This window comes from Canis lupus, chromosome 27, assembly GCF_003254725.2.
Source record: "Canis lupus dingo isolate Sandy chromosome 27, ASM325472v2, whole genome shotgun sequence".
NCBI classification, from domain to species: domain Eukaryota; kingdom Metazoa; phylum Chordata; class Mammalia; order Carnivora; family Canidae; genus Canis; species Canis lupus.
In genome coordinates, this window is record NC_064269.1 from 19801599 (window position 1) to 19816185 (window position 14587).

General features: G+C 38.4%; 1 protein-coding gene across 1 annotated transcript in view; it reads left to right on the forward strand.

Annotated features, from left to right (window-relative positions):
* Positions 1–14587, forward strand: part of PTHLH (parathyroid hormone like hormone) — a 125684-nt gene that overhangs the window by 53547 nt on the left and 57550 nt on the right. Inside the window, exon 2 of the mRNA XM_035707364.2 lies at positions 5344–5430. The gene's annotated coding sequence lies outside the window, so the exon portion shown is untranslated. The remainder of the gene's footprint in view (positions 1–5343; positions 5431–14587) is intronic.

Here is a 14587-nt window from a genome sequence, read left to right on the forward strand (position 1 = left end):
GCCTAGGATGTAATCATCATAAATAACATTATTTCTATGGGAAAGTTTCTTGAAAGTGCTTAATAACTGACTTACAAATGAATTTTTGGAACATAACTGGTTTGTAAGCTGAGAATGGATAGTATTCCTTTTTAATACCAAAAACTTCCCCGAGTTATACAAAGTGAAAGCTAAGGAGGATGATTATCTTGGACTAGAAAAATTAATATTTCTAGTTTCTTTGTTTTTATAACTTACTTCCTCAGCTTTTTAGGACAAATATAACAGATCAGAGAGGCCAAATTTGAACTATAAACTCAAGGCTGTGGCGAATTAAATGTATTTGCTTTGTTCTGCAGATGTTAAACACAATTCCCACAAAATTTGAAAGGTGGAGTTAATTCTGACTTAGACGAATCTAATGAGCATCTGTTTTGATTTTTCTAACCATTGATCTGATTTTCTTTTAACTTGATACTGGTTGGTTTACACAAGTCCGTGTGATAATTGCAAATAGCCAAAGGTGAAGTCATTCCAGAACCCCCAAAACAGTTTTTTTCCCTTAAAATGTCACATGATTCTTTAGAAACATTTAAAAATTTTGTATGAGTGCGGAATAAGTGATGCATCAACACATGGACCTTTTACTTCTATAAATGTGTCTGTCTATACACAAACACGTAACTAAATAAAAATTGAGAAGTTGGGTATGGCTTTCTGCGGAGGGAAGAAGTTTCTTTAACAAGGATATAGAAAATCAGGAGAATTCTGCAATGTGGGCTACATCATGTTCCCCACAAAATTCATATGATGAGGTCCCAAATCTCAGTACTTCAGACTGTAACCATATTTGGAGATAGAGGCTTTAAAGAGGTAATTAAGTAAAGTGAGATCATGGCGTGGGTGGGGGGGGGGGGAGGGTTCCTAATTCAGTATGATGATGTCCTTGTCAGAAGAGGACATTTGGATACAGACGCATGAACAAAGGGAGACCTTTGAAGATGCAGGGAGAAGGTGGCCAAGGAGAGAGGCCTCAGGAGAAACCTGCTGACACCTTAATCTTCTAGCCTCCAGAACTGTGAGAAAATGAATTCCTGTATGGACATATCATGGGTTTTCAAAATAGGTTATAGGGTGATATTTTGGAGTTTTGCAAATGCTCAATTTGAATTTTACTTTAAGTTATATTTTTAAGTATTTTAAAACTATAATAAAAATATTCAAACATAGTAGGTATCAAGATTGGATCCATTGGAGACCTTCATTTATGGAGTTGCACTGCCAGGTTACATGATCACTGCGTAGTACTCTGAATGAATGAAGCTTTTCCTCACATCACCCTGTATGTCTTTTAATTTCCTGCAAATATTATCAGAAATGCTGCAGCTTTGAACCAGTTTTTTAATGTAGTCCTGAATAAAATGTCTATGCTCAGTAGTAATTCTTTAATTTTGCCACATTAAATAAAAATTAGAGAACTGTCAAAAATGACATATTCCTATAAGAGAACCTAAAGTGTAATAGGGAAAAACATTCCCAGAGTCTCACTCTGTAATTATATTAGCGATATCTCTGAATTTCTTGTTATGCAATTATTTTTACATTATTAAAGCAGACATGCGTAATAAGAATAAAAATGAAAAAAATATAATTTCCAAAAGTTGATAAGCTCACTCTAAGACATTCTGAAAATGCAGAAAATAATAAAAGGGATAAAACTCACTCAGAACCTTCCAGATTGACCCACAAAAATCCAGTTCTGCTCATATATGCTTGTATAAAATTATGAGTATATTACTTTTCTCCAGAGTCGAGTACAGATATGCCACATTCAAATGAAGGTCAAGTAAGGCTTCATTAAGTTTGTTCAGCACATGCCTTTAGCATGATGTATAATATGTATTATATATAATAATGAATTGTACAAAAAGAAGAGATGACCAAGACCTGTTGAGTCATAGTGACAAAATGTGAAAGAGCTTTGGCATACTGTGAGCTTCCTATGTGACTTATTATGCATTGTAAAAAAAGTAAGCAATTGACAGATATTATTGGCAGTGAAATTTTGAAACAAAAGTGTCCTGTTAATTCTCTTTCAATCATTTGCATCAATTTAATTAAAGAGAATCTTCAGATTGCAACGAACATTGCTTTAGAAAACTAATACTATTTGCAAATCAGGATCTCCTCAGTACAGAAGATAACTGGGTGCTGATGCAATTTTGCAGCAAGTCTATAAGCTCCATTTCGATTGTTTTAGTTTTTTAATATACAGTCCCATTACTGTCCTTAACTGACTTTATAATAAGGAAATATTATAAATGTAAACTTATAAAATAACTATACACTAATTAAACATTGATTTCACCTTTTCACCTTTTTTTTTTCACCTTTTATTTCAATGTAAGGTTTCCTTTGGAAAAAAATATGTGGAAACCACTGATACGGAGGGGGGACCTGGGGTCTTTAGTCTGGAGAAGAAAAAGTTGAAGGGAGACATTCAAGCTACCTTCGTATGTCTTAAAGTGAAGTAGTTCATGCTATTTGCTTCAGAAAACAGGAGAGTGAACGGATAATGTTAAAAACCGACAAATCTCAGCACATTATAAAAAAGAACTTTGCCACAATTAGTTCTTTTTTTTCCATTTTGCTTTTATTTTTTTATTTTTTTAATAATAAATTTATTTTTATTGGTGTTCAATTTGCCAACATACAGAATAACACCCAGTGCTCATCCCGTCAAGTGCCCTTTTTTTTTAAAGTAAAACGCTGTCTCTGGAGCTCCCAAGGACCCAGCCATGAGAGAGATTCGGGCAAAGGTTGGGTCTTTAAAGAATTTTGCACAAGGGAGTCCTCCATGGGAGGGGAAAGATGAACTCCATTCCAGAGTTCAGAATCCAAGGAGGAACAACGCTCCAAGAAGAAAGCAAGCATGGTAGTCTTCCTCTTTTAGGGATTTGAGAGAAAACCCTTGAATTTTCTTCACCCTTAATCATGTAAACCAGGAGATTAAAGTCACATAACCAGAATGCTCTGCCTAATGCAGCAGAACTCTACAGCATAGAGCAACTTTAGAAAAGCTCCCTCCTTATGTGGGGATAAAGTTGTGTTTGGAAACACTAAACTTCAGGAATTGGGGTTTGTAAGGTAGGAAAAACAAGAGAAAGGATTCAAGAAATTACACCCTGAAAAGGGAAAATAGTAATTTAGAGCTGACTTACATAAGAGCATTTTATATGTTCAGGTTTATGCAACTGAGGAAGAGAGCAGGAAAGCCTTGTCAGTGAGGATGCTCCCAGGTCCACCCTAATATTAATGGCTTATTCAAGTTCTTGAATATTTGCACTGGGAAACAGTCATGCATGTTGCAAACTGTGACTTACTATTGAACTCAGCCAAGAGAGGCAGAGTAATGTGATAGTTAGCAGGGCAGCCTCTGAACCCCAACTTCCTGGTTTCAGTTTCTGGCCATATTGACAGTGAGACCCATTTGTCCTGGTTTGCAAGAGACTTTTCTGATTTTTAACGATGGAAGTCTCACCTCTTGCAAGCCCCCTCAGTCTTGGACAAACCGAGACTTTGGTCACTCAAGTTCTACAACTGGCTAGCCAGGCAAACTTGCCTGAATTCTGTGGGACAATAGAAGTACCTACCTCAATAGTGCCATGAGGATAAAGTGAGTAATAGAGTGTGTGGAAGAGTGTCCATAAGTGTTTCCATTCAATAAACATGGGTGATTTTTATTATCTGTGATCAACCTCTGCTTAGCCAGCAATGTGACCATAAGTGACAAGTCAGTTCTACATGGGTGCTTACAGTGGAGCTGTTTAAAACAAGTCTGTACAGGACACCTGGGTGGCTCAGCGGTTGGACGCCTGCCTTCAGCTCAGGTCGTGATCCCAGAATCCGGGATTGAGTCCCCCATTGGGCTCCCTGCAAGGAGCCTGCTTCTTCCTCTGCCTCTCCCTCTCAGTCTGTGTCTCTTATGAGTAAATAAATAAATCTTAAAAAAAACAACAACAACAACAAACAAGTCTGTCCTTGTTCAGATCATTGTCTTACCAATAGCTGACATGCTAGCCACACACACACACACACACACACACACACAATGGATCTATCCATTTTTTTCTATCTATCCATTTTATATTAATCTATTGATCAACTATTTGTATATTTATTTTTATATGTCCATATTAATCTATGGATCAATCATTTAAATCCATATATTGAAGTCTACATATAAACCACACATACAATGTTCAAATCCACAGCTCAGAGGACTACATTACTCAGGAATTTTGCAGCAGTGCTGGTGCTTTCTCTGTGGAGGATACAAGGGGTCTTGGAATCACCTAAAAAAACAGTCCAAGTAAGGTGTTACAAAGTTGGGGAAATAGAACAGAGACAGAACAGATTATTCAGCGGGTGAATCAGAACGATGATGTAGTTCCGTGCAAATGCTGACAGCGATGAAACTCTAAGGAAGAGGCTGGAGTGCGGTGCTCATCTGTCATCATTTAGATAACTTTACGATGTTCAACATGGAAAAAAGGAAAAGATTGAAATATAGAGTATATCCTAAATGGTCATGTGAATATGTCATTCACCAGAAAAGACTCCTTGTTCCTAAACAAATTTAAAGATAATAGGCAGATACAGATATACAAAAGAAAAAAAAAGAATACAATATAAATATTTCAGTAGTAGTGAGCAAGGCTTCTTTTTATGACCTGAAAAGCACCCTAATCATATTTAGTGTGAAAACCTGAAAGTGGGAGAAACCATACCATCGCAGAATTACCAAGGGCACCTCATTTGCTTCGATGCGCCAGCATCCGAGCCACTGCCATCATGCTATTATGTCTATCTTGACAGAAAAGGGCTAGATGATCTTTGAGTACCCTTCCAGGAAAAAAAAAAAAAAAAAAAAAGAAAAGGGGTAGGGGGAGGGAGTTTCCTGATTCAGAGCTAAGGAAGTTAGTAATGGCCACTAAAGTAAAGCAATTTAAGAAAGGTCAGTGAAGAGCCCAATGTGTGTGGACAGGATTTATACAAAGCACATTTGCTAAAGGACAAGAGCCTGCGTACTGCCTTACAAACAGCTGGTGTGGGCATGAAGAGCAGGCGTGTCATACCCCCCACGCATCCCTCCCACCGCCTTTTGGGGACAGGAAGTTTGCAAGTTGCCAGGCATTTGTTTTTCCTTCAGATTGTGCAGAGGTAACAGACCACATGAATTTTGTTCATTCATGGAATAGTTAGTTTATTCACCCTAGAGATTGGTTTAGACAAAATAAAGCCTTAGTCAACTGGAGCCTAACTTACTACAACCTTTAATTAACATTTTTCCTTTTCATTTAGCTTCGATGAGAAATGAAGTGAATCACAAGAAAGTAATTTGACATGAGGGATTTATCTTTGAACCAACCAGTTCCAAGGCGTAACCAGGTATTAGTCAAAATTCTTTTCTGGCTCATCTTGTTTCTCTTTTCTGTTTATGATCAAATAAAGAGTGTGAATTTATGCTCAGATCAATGACCCTTAAGCATAAAACGATGTGAAATACTTCTCAATCAGAGAGAATCCTAGCCTTTTAGAATTGGAAGGAATCTTCAAGATAGGGTTTGCTTCTTGTCCTATGCATGCCCCCTTTCACTTTCAAGGATGTCCAGATTTGGATAATAAATTATTTGCTCACCATATTTGAACATCCGTCAGTAATTTGAAAAAAACTATTTTCAGTAGCAGGATCCTTTTAAAAAACTAAATCTTAACATAGAGTTCTGATATATAAACAGGGCAACCAGCCATCCAGTTTGACCAGGACATTTGATGGGTTTAGGATGAAGAATGTTCAGTGCTAAAACTGGGACAGACCCAGGCAAAGGAGGATAGAGGTCACCCTGTTATAAAATAACAAAGGCTCTGTTTTGCCAGTGTAAATATGTTTTTTATAAATACAAATTCATGATATTTATTTATTATTAAGCCAATTGATGAGAGAACATAGATCATTTCAAGAAGCACAAAAAAAGAAAAAAATCATACTGAGATAGTTGCACTCTTACATGAGCCTCAGAATTTGGTTTATTTCTGTATTTGTTTTGTTTCATAATATTGAGGGAACCCTGGTTTACATGAGTAAGTAGTTGTGGATGATACTTTGTTGTTGTTGCTCTTATAACAGTCCTCCCTAGAAGCTCAGGATTCTTTCTCATTAGATTGATCCAGAGGGTTATAAGAAGAAAAGCAGAATCTGTTCTTTTTTTTTTTTTTTTTAATGTCAGATCACTAACAGGGGATCCCTGGGTGGCTCAGCGGTTTGGCGCCTGCCTTTGGCCCAGGGTGCGGTCCTGGGGTCCTGGGATCGAGTCCTGAGTCGGGCTCCTGGCATGGAGCCTGCTTCTCTCTCTGCCTGTGTCTCTGCCTCTCTCTCTCTCTCTCTCTCTCCGTCTATCATGAATAAATAAAAATAAATAAATAAAAATAAAAAATGTCAGATCACTAACAATATCTAACACATTTTATGGCAAACACAACAGTCAGATTAGAATAAAGTGTATGAAGATCATAAACCTCTCTATTACAACATATGTATTGTATTGTGATGTGACATGTCAGAGCTCCACTTCCTATGTCCCAACCACCCCAGTATCAGACACTGAAATGCCTGGACCTGGCTGGCTTTCTTGTCACTTCATTGAGATTCTGGTATGTGTAGAATCAGTATAGAAACTTTGCTCCTGAAGAAGTGGGGTAGGAGGCACTGGCCACGCAGTTTGTAAAAGGTAGATGTCTGGAATCTACCTCCCTGATGCCCATTTCAAGTTCTCTCTGGCACACCTTGTCCTCTCTCGGGGCAATCTGCCTGGCCCAAGCTGTACAGACACTAATAACAGGTTGCCACACTACCTAGCTCATGCCACTAACTCGGGAAGGCTTGAGTAATCAGTGAATTATCACATACTGACCATTTGCTTAGCAGGACACACAGCCGCACAGTACATGGCCTCAAAGACAGTTACAGAGCGAGTAGACAAGGTCCTGGTTCCCTTCTAAAGAATAAAGAGAGCCCCCTTCCTTGTACAGATTATCTCAGCTATAAAGGATCTACAGATCTGTTTACAATTACATAAATATTGCCTGTTTTGTTCCTGGCAGGCCTCTTTAAAACATCATAAGCAAGCCACAAAAGCCCAGAGGGTGGCCCCATTCCTCTCTGAGCATTAAACAGCCGCATTAACTTCTAGAGAGCTAGAAATAGTCCCCCCTTCATCAATAGCTACAAAGAAAAAACAAGTGTCGATGGTGCACATCACTGGATTACCTGTCATACGCACCCAGAAAACATACTAACGAAAAGATCACAACTACCTTAACATGTGTATGTTATTTCCTCCTGAATGTGTTAGTAAAATTTGATTATAAAGTGGTTAATTTCTAATATTTTCCAAAGAAACATTACAAACCGTAGTGACAGTCCTAGACTATCTTCTTTCCCAAGCATATCTGACCCACATGTCGCTGAAATACTGCATATTTGCAATCAAAAAGAACAAATGATCCTGGAGAATGTATTACCTTCAAACTAGTAGATGCGTATTTAAGCCTAGGCCTTATAAATATACATCAAAAATAAAATATATAGTAATTTCTGGAACGCTTTGAGACATCTGTAACTAAATAGTGTTGAAAACATAATTAAATTATTGGTCTTAGTTACCTTTGATTCTCATGTGTGAGGAAATGGGGATCTAATTAGAGAAGACAAATGGTGGGTGGCTCAAGTAATGCTGACAGGAATTCCCAGGTGCTTTCAAGGGTTTAAGACTAGAACATGAGAGCATTGGTTTTCTGTGTCGAATTTTACCTCAAAACAGAGTCTTACCTTTTCCTTCCTTTCCGAGACACATCAATAATAACAGTCATTTACTGCCTCACACCGCTTTCTCCTGGTGTGCTTCCTTCCTGGCTGTGTCTGGAGTCCCCACTGATGCTTAGTGAGGTCATTTTCTGGCCAAGGGTTAGGCAGGGTCAGTGTGGACTCAGACCCGTCTCATGGTGTTTCTGGAGGCTGGCCGACACAGATGGAGTGAGAGGCTGTTGGCATGGGCTGGAGGCTGGACCAGGGCCATCGTGCTGCCTGCAGGACCAGCTGACCCCAGCCATGGTAGCCCCACCCACTGCCTCACCCCTTAGGTAGTCTCCACAGCCAGTAAACACTAATGCTCCATGATTATATTTGCAGGGTAAGAAGAAGGGTAATAAAGAATCCAGGCTCAATGAAAAGCAATTGTCCTTGTTCCACTGAGGACAAACATCAAAGAGTATGTGCTTTGAACTTAACTTTCATAGACTGAAGAATGAAAAATGAATCCTAATGGCCATGACCTAGCACCCAGAGCAAATCCTCTGAACCAGGTACCCAGTTGACAATCTTTCTGTTTATGTAGCTTCCTCCGGGAACCCCACCCTGTCCTTCTGAGACAGGTAAGGGCCCATCTCAAGTTCTTAGATAGCACCTGCCCTCCTGTGACAGGATAAAGCCTTTCCCAAGATCTTACAGAGAACCTAATCAGAGCTTCCATCATGCTGTTTTGTAGTCCCAAACCTGTTCATCTTCATTCCTTACTGGACACTAGTGTCGTGATTAAGATCACAGATCTGGCCTTTTCTAGCTAGGTGACCTGGGGCTATTTTATTAATTTATCTGAATTTCAGTTCTTTTAGCTGTAAAATGAAGATAATAAGACTACTTTCTTTATAGCCTTATTGTTACTAACACATGCTATTAAAATTTTTTAAGTTCCTTGAAGAAAGGAGCTCTGCCTCTTTACTATTGTACCACCAGCCCCTATCATGCTGTCTGGCTCAGAGAGAGTATTCAATAAATATGAATTAATCACAATTCGTAATTCCAGTTAGGGAATGGAAAAAAGTTCCAGATATGAAAAGATGCTCTTCCACAAGGCATCTGGTTCGAAGAGTTAAGTTGCCCTGAAGGTTTTCTCCGAGATGACGCTTCCTCTAATTTTAAGGATTGTAAGTGGTCTCAGCTATTTCAAGTGTTGAAAAGCATCCTTGCTCTGAGAAATGCTGTTTCACAAAGAGGCCACCATCTGCCACAAAGATAAAAACGTTTGGTGCTGAATTTCTGTGGTTGTTGGTATCGACATGCCTGATATTTAGAACACTTACTTTTTTATGGAGCTGATTTGGGAGCACAGAAGGCTTCTGGGAGTATTGCCCTACATAGCTGCCCTTTACAACCAGAACAGCTGGGCCACAGTTTTTACTGTTCTGAGGCTGAGAATAGGGAAGTAGAGAACCCTCGCCAGATGCTATTCCAGGGCAGTGCACACTCCAGTCCGCACCTAGTTTTCCAGCTTCGTTTTCATTTTAGTTGTTAACATTTTAAAGTTTTTAAAGTTACTATAATGAATACCTATTTCAGGCCACAACACCGATATGCAAGGCAAATGTTTTTATTTATTTATTTTTTTCTATACCAACTGAATTTCTATTTTGAGTTCTATTGCTTGCGGCCACAGAAATTTGATTATTAGTTCAGCTGAAATCCCTTTTTCTCAAGGGTTATATGAGAGATCTAAGGGTTCACCCAATATCAAGCTGTTGTAGTGTCTGGGGAAGTATCTGGTTCTCCAAGTGCCGTGTCCTTGCTTAGCGATCTATGGCCCTTCCGGCATTCTTCTCCCAGCTCAGCCCTGAGACAGCCTGAGCCCCTGTCTCCTGGCCATTTTAGGTGAGCTCCACCCTTTGGAGCAGCTCAGTCATTCTGTGGCTTTCTTGTAAATTAGAGTATGGGATTCTCTGTGGGTCTGTAGCCCTGTTTGCCAATACTCACTGCAAAGCAGTTCCCTTCTTAGGCTAAGTAGCTTTCAGGGACTTTATCCACATGTCCACCTCCTGAGTTTTATAGCTCACCTATCGAGGAGACCAAGTGGAACCTTGCTGTGTAGGACCAGTGCCTCACTCTCTCCACTCCACCTTTCCTGGGGGGAATCCAAGTGATAATCTAGAGAGTTCTAACATTATCAGACTCTCAGAAATGTGGATAATTCCACAGTCTTTCCCATTCCCCTAAGGTGGTGGGATTTGGAAATGGGAAGATACTCCCTTTTTTCTCTTCTTTCTGCTCTGCCACATTCTTGCCCTGAGACAAGGAATAGGTCTAGCTACTGCAAGGAGAAGGTGGTAGGAATAAAGACAGAGGAGGGGAACTTATGGACAGCAGTAGTGGGGAAGGACCTCAGGTAATATATAAAAAATTAGCTTGCCACAGTATACATATTGTCTCATTTGATTCTCATAACAGTTCTGTGAGGTAAACAATCTTACTTCACAGGTGAGGAAACAGATTTAGAAAGCTTAAGTAATACATCGGGCATTTGCATCCCAGTTTGGCACTGTTTTATTCTCCATCCAGAAGGCCTGGGATCCAAACCCTGTCTCCACACCACAGACCTGCTTCTTTGCACACTGGACTTGTCTCCATCTTCCATCCACGGCCTTCTCCCACTTCTTCATGTTCTCCTCACCTTGTAAAAGGTCCATCTCACTATTTTAACCTGATAAAATCCTCCCCATCATACATTTTCCACAAAGCCTTTTCTGATCACTTCAGGCAGCAATGACCTTCTTTTTCCAAACCCTTGGAACACTGGCTGCCAGCCTCCCACTGCCTCTCCTACACTGCTCTTCATCACCATTATTTATGCTCATGTCTCATCAAACCTATTAGACTGCTAACTCTTGGATCCCAAGAACCCTATCGTTTTTTTTTTCTCAAAAGTGATGAACAAATATACAAATGAATGAATAGATGGGTGATTAGATGGAAATAGATGCTCCATGACTCCAAAGAGGAAGGAAGAGTCTTAGCAGCCTCAAACCTAAAGTTGCTCTGTAGGAGGAACAAAGAACACTCTGGAACTGTAGGGTGAGATGGATGGTAAGAAGTTCTGTGAACTGTCAGTTGGCTAGTCTAGCAGAATGATGAGAGCCTATGTTGGAAAGAGAAGAAAGCAATCATGGACAGCAAAAAAAGGCCTACACCCCAGGCAGGGTGGCCTTTTGAGCAAGGGGCTTTCACATGCCTACTGCTTACTATCCTAGAATTCTCTGTAGATGTATAAATGCATAAATAACAGAGCATGATCATTAGCTGCTATGAAACAATCAAGAGGGGATTGTTTTTTGGAAAAAGCATAGTAATATTATTACAGTAGCTTGCATTTATTGGTGATCTATTGTGTAGCATTCCTATGCCTAAGATTATGGAAAAAACACTTCCTCAATCCTACCTACCAATGGTTAAAAATTTAAAAATTGCAATCAGATACTGCTTTAATAATTTCTAGCCATCAACATGAAAGATGTTTAAAAGAACATGGAGGAAAACTAACATTTGTGAGACTAGAGGGATATTTTCTAAGTGGTCTACCCAGGGATTTTGTGGTTACTCTGCAGGAAGACTAAAATAAAGAAAATAAGTAGCTGGCTACTAAGCATTATCTTTCCACCAGCATCTCTCCATACTCAATGACATCAGATGAAACAAGATTTCTGCCCAGGACTCATAAGCCCAGGGATTTTCTGAGGGAGGTTCATCCCAGGAGCCCTGGGATATTAGGAATTTATTTAGCCAGCTATTAGGAGATTGATCAGCACAAGCCATGGTTACAATCAGATGTATACAACCAGGTGCTATATCATAGGAGATATCTGTCTTAACTGGTTATCATTTGAATTCTCTTTCCCTTAATGTAGCAACATCTAACAAGTTTAGAAGGAATACAAAGTTCATTCTCTTTCTTCACACTAAGCAAAAGTTTCAGGTAAGTAACTGATATACGTAAATTTCCCCCATTTTTAAATCTTTCTTCATGCATGCTATCTGGGAGTCCATCCCTCCCGTTACAAAGATGTGAGGCAGGCCGCTGCCAATATCCTTCTACCTTTTGTGGGTTCATGCTTTGGTAATAGCTATTACCCTAAGGAGGAAGAACAAAAACAATGCTGTGTAGGTAGCCGATAACTAAGAATCTCTCATACTTTCCAGAACTAAGAAAAAGTTCTTAGCTATAGGGTAAGGATCTATTGAGCCATGTCATGCCATGCATTGAAAACATAAAAACAAAAATTTGGAGGCTCCAGCCCTCCTTGTGCTAGGCAGTATCTGAGATGACCCCAATGATTTCTTCCTCCTGATATTCAGAAATTTGTGTCATTTCTTCACCTTGAATGTGAACTGGACCTAGAGTAATGGACTTTGTATTCTAACAAATACAAGAAATAAAAAATGATGGGCTGATGATTGTATTACAAAACAAAAAACAAAAACCATAACTTCTGTCTTAGGTATACCTTCTCACTGGCTTGTAAAAGAGGCTAACTGCTGTACTGTGAGCTGCCCTTGAGACAAGGAACAGATGGAGTGGCCCATGAGACAAGGGCCTGAAGATGGAGCCCTAGCCAATATCTTAATTAAAGTCTTTTGAAAAACTCTGAGCCATAAGCATCCAACTAGGCTGCACTCAGATTCCTGACCATAGAAATGGAAATAATAGGTGTTTGTTATTCTAAGTCATCCAGTTTTGGGGCATTTTTATGAAACAATAGACAGCTGGGGTGGGGGAAATGGTTATATAACAAAAAGTAACTAGCATATGTCTTGTCTCTATGTGTCAGAAACTAGATTAAATGTTTAATATGCATCATCTCACTTATTTCTCAAAATAACTTCATAAGATACTATTATTATCCCCATTTTACAGATGAGAAAATTGAGACATGGAGAGGTCATTGACTTGTGTAAGGCTCTTCTGCTAGTAAATGGAAGAACTAGGACTCAAGCCCACAACCGATTTAAAAGTCCTTGCTCCAAAGCCAGTGAATGCTGCCTCCCAGACATAGGCAATGGGTTTCATACAACAGTGAAAACATAAAAACTCCAGAGATTACTAAGGGAAAGAGTCAGCAATGATGTCTAAAGGTTTTAGAGAAGGTTTTGCCTTTATTTTGGGTCTACAAAGATCAGAAGTTGATCAGAACTCTAAAACTTGAAAGTCCATTATAGGTAGAAAGACTAACACACAAAGGCATACAAGGTAGAAAAAGGTCTTCAAATGTGAGAACTTTTGGTATAAATTTCAAAGCTGTGGGAACTGAGGCTAGGTAAATTGATAAACCAAAGCTGGCCTGCAAAAGAGTTTTCTCCCATTAAATGAAACACTAATTTTTAATTGAGTTCTTGCTCCTTTATCTTTCATCTCTTAAATATGCATAAGATGCCATTTCAAAGTCATGTCAAAAAATAGAATTTAAATTTACAGACTATGGAAGTTAGACCTTGCAACTGCTCAGAATTTTTGTTTAAGGTTTTAGACTCAGGCTATAATAAAGACAGTTCTAAGAAATGTTTACCTTTTTTTATAATGCTCTATGACAAGTAAATATGCAAGGAACCTGAGCTAAGTGTTTGTCGACATGAATAATTCTGTAAATATTATCTCAGCCTTTATGATTTCATTGATCTCACATCAAGTCTACAGTTTCTATCTAAAAATCTATCTCGACAAGCTGCAGGTCTATTGTAACCTGCTTGGGGAAATCTGTGATTTTAGGTACTGAAAAGAAAATACCAGCAATGTTGAACTCTCATGTTTTGAGACAGTAGTTTTGATTGCAGAAAAACGTGTATAAAAGTTCAATTGATATTTGCTATGTCAAACATTATATTTCTACATAAGTAAATAGATCCCAAATGGTTCAAAGAATTCCATATAATCTTACAATAGAAAAACTGTCAGAAATTCTAATATTTAACAAAACACTTACTCAACTTTAAAACATAAAGGAAATAAAAGCAAAAATAGAGAGCTTTTAAAATATAAGGTTCTTTTACTGTAAATTGAAAATAGAAGAACAATACGTTGGGGGAATTATTATCACCAAATAGGACATAGGGTTAACATATGTAAAGAACTCCTTAACCCTACCAGGAAAACATCAGTATTTCAATACATGATAATATTCCAGATGTTTTACTCATTCTCTCATTTAATCTTTCCAATAATCATACAAGGTTAAGTATTGTTATTCTAACGTTGCTGTTGGGAAAACTACAGCTTAGCAAGATCAGATAATTTACCCTGATTTACGTTACCAACAAATGGCAAAGTTGTCTTATAAATAAGACTCTCAAGTCTTATTCTTTCTACTTGTCCTGTCATAGAGGTGAAAGCATGAAGACCATGAACAGAATCTACACAGATACTATATTATCCTCAAATATAATCTAAGCAAAAGAAAGCAAATTGAGGTAAATTTCAAGCATTCTATTTTTTTAAAATTTAATAATAACACAAATACTGGTATAGTTTTGAAAATATAGGAAAAGAAGGAATTTTTTTTAAGGAAATGTTTTATAATATCAACATTGTGGTCTGATAAAACCTATCTGGAAAGAAATTTGGCAAGTACTTTTTTTCATTATTATTCTTAGGGACTATTCGAATATCACATTGTCTGTGAAACCTTTTGTGGTATCTCCTTGCCCAAGAAAGTTATGCATTTCTCCTCT